We start from the raw sequence: 2,699 nt of genomic DNA, 5'->3' as shown, positions 1-2,699 counted from the left end.
ATGTTCACACTGTACACTGTGGGTTGTGTGAGTGTGTAGTGTTCTCACTGTACTCTGGGCTGTATGACTGTGTAATGTTCACTCTGTACTGTGGGTTCTGTGACTGTAATGTTCACACTGTACAGTGGGTTGTGTCAGTGTGTAATGTTGTGTCAGTGTGTAATGTTCCCACTGTACAGTGGGTTGTGTCAGTGTGTAATGTTGTGTCAGTGTGTAATGTTTACACTGTACAGTGGGTTGTGTCAGTGTGTAATGTTTTCAATGTGCCCCAAGCTGCATGAGTATGTAAAGTTCACACTATACTCTGTACTGTTTGAGTGTGAGAGAGAGGGAATGTCAGTGTGAGAGAATGTGTGTGTGTGAGGAAGAGAATGTTTGTGAGAGAGAGTGTGTGAGAGAATTTGTATGAGAGTTTGTGAGAGAATGTATGAGTAAAAGAGAATAAGTGAGAGAGCGTGTGTGTGAGAGTGTGTGTAAGAGACAGTCTGTGTTGGTAGGAAACTGTGTGTGTTAGTGTCTATGTAAGGATAGTGTGTGTGCACGTGTGAGAGAGAGAGAGAGAGGGAGAGTGCCTGTGAGACAGAGAGTGTGTATGTGAGTGTATTAGAAAGTGAAACTGTGTCAAAGTGAATGTATATGTATGAGAATGAGTGTATCTGAGAATGTCTGTTTGTGTGAGAGTGTGTGAGAAAGAGACAGTATAGTGTGTGAGAGACAGTATGCAGGAGTGGTGCCCTATGTGTATCGGTGTGTGTTTGTGTTTTGTTGTATGTGCGTTTGTGATTGTGTATATGTGTTTTTCTGTGTGTGTGTGTGCATTTTTTGTGTGTGTGTATCCCGCAAATACACACACTAACACAGACGAATGCACGTACCATAGTGCATACAAAATTACAGCAGTAAAAAGGCCATTTGGCCCATCCAGTCTACTGAACTATTGATCATGGCTGTAATTTTTTTCAAGTTAGTACTACTACCCACTCACAAAAACCTTGAGCCCATCTTTAATCATAACTTATCGAGTTATATTCTAAAGACTCTGAGGTGTGTGTGCGTGTGCGGCACGTGCATGCACGTATGTATCTGTGTGTGTGTGTTTCTGTGTGTGTGTATGTGTCTTTCTGTATGTTTGTGTTTTTCTGTGTGTGCTTTTCTCTGTGTGTGTGTTTCTGTGTGTGTTTCTGTGTTTGTGTATGTATCTTTCTGTGTGTGTATGTGTTTTTCTGTGTGTGTGTGTATGTATTTTTCTGTGCGTGTGTGTTTCTGTGTGTGTGTTTTTCTGTGTGTATGTGTGTTTTTTTGTGTGTGTGTTTTTCTGTGTGTGTGTGTAGGGTGCAGAGATAGTGTTCATATTTCTCTGGACCAATGGCTGTTTCTGACAGACACCCCTTCTCAAATTCTGACTGCTGCCCGTCCACCCTCTCACTCTCACTTACCCAGCATATAGAGCCCACAGCCACTCCAGTCAGTCGGCTGGTTAATGATTTACTTTGCTCTCTCTCTCTCTCTCTCTGTCTATGTGGGAGCTGCAGTTGACCTTTGTCTTATAGGCAGTGGTTAGAATGCAGTGGGAATGAGGGTAGGTAGGCTGAACTGAACTTCTTGGCAGGATCCATGCAGAATCACATGCTACTGTGTGTTGTGTGCCACCTCAGACAGCGAAACCACTTGGCAGACTTCACAGCCACTGTGACAACAGCGGAATAGGCCGGTTCCTGACTCCTGGACTGCAGGTAGAGTCGATCGCTCCGAATGTGATTTGGGAACGTCATTACTGGCCTCCTGTGCCTGCCCCATGAACTATGTGGTTCCAGGCAAATGTATGTGTGTTTATCTGTATATATGGACATTCATGTCTGTATATTTTTGTTAGTGTATACATCTGTGTATTTCTGTGTACGTGTGTGTATTTTTCTGCGTTTATTGTTTGTGAACATTTGTGTGTGTGTATTGTTTGTGTATGTGAGAGACTCTGTGTGTGTGTGAGACTGTGTATGAGTGTGACTGTGTGTGTGTGTGAGACTGTGTGTGTTGAGACTGTGTGTGTGTGCGCGCGCATTCAATGCCGATGTACCCTGTGTCTTGTACTCAGATGTTCCTGTTGATTTGCTTCACCTGCTGAGCCCCTCAGTTAGCTCTCCCCCACTACTACACACACTGCTCTGGGTCACCACCCTGTGTCTCCATTCTCTGCATTGCTTTACAGCACACATACAGTCCATACTTGAATCTGTCTAAAGATATTCCTGAAGTGCTCAAGACTGCTCCCTGGAGCTCTCTTGTTAACAAACTGGATAGTAAGAGGCCATTGTTGCTGCTGCCTTTTTTCACAATCAGTTATATCCATAGACAGAAGACTCTTATCAATATTTGTGATTGAGAGAAAGAGTGTGTGTGTGTGAGAGAGAGTGAGTGAGAGAGGGTTTGTGTAAGAGAGTTTATGTATGTGAGAGAGTGAGTATGGGGAAGAGTGTGTGAGGAGAGAAAGTGTGTGAGAAAGTGTGTGGGGAGTGTATTAGAGGATATGTGTGTACGTGAGAAAGTGTGTGTATTGAGAAAGAGAGTCTTTGTGAGAGAGAGAGTGTGAGAAAAGGTGTGTGTGTGTGAGGGAGAGTGTCTGTGCAAGATAGAATGTGTGTGAGAGAGAATGTCTATGCAAGAGAAAGATTGTGTTAAAGTGTGTGTTTGTGTGAGGCAGA

The 2,699-nt window shown here is 43.5% G+C and overlaps 1 protein-coding gene across 3 annotated transcripts in view; it reads left to right on the top strand.

Moving 5' to 3' along the window:
* Window positions 1-1,573: 1,573 nt before the first annotated feature.
* Window positions 1,574-2,699, top strand: part of si:ch211-45c16.2 (mitogen-activated protein kinase kinase kinase 13) — a 133,843-nt gene continuing 132,717 nt past the window's right edge. For 2 of the 3 annotated variants that reach the window (XM_043693384.1, XM_043693386.1), the window contains exon 1: window positions 1,574-1,733. The gene's annotated coding sequence lies outside the window, so the exon portion shown is untranslated. Of the gene's footprint in view, window positions 1,821-2,699 lie in introns of all 3 variants that reach the window. The other variant, XM_043693388.1, reaches the window with a different exon arrangement.

Source organism: Chiloscyllium plagiosum, chromosome 7, assembly GCF_004010195.1.
Source record: "Chiloscyllium plagiosum isolate BGI_BamShark_2017 chromosome 7, ASM401019v2, whole genome shotgun sequence".
In the NCBI taxonomy this organism is placed as follows: Eukaryota; Metazoa; Chordata; class Chondrichthyes; order Orectolobiformes; family Hemiscylliidae; genus Chiloscyllium; species Chiloscyllium plagiosum.
This window is presented reverse-complemented; position numbering and strand designations above follow the sequence as displayed.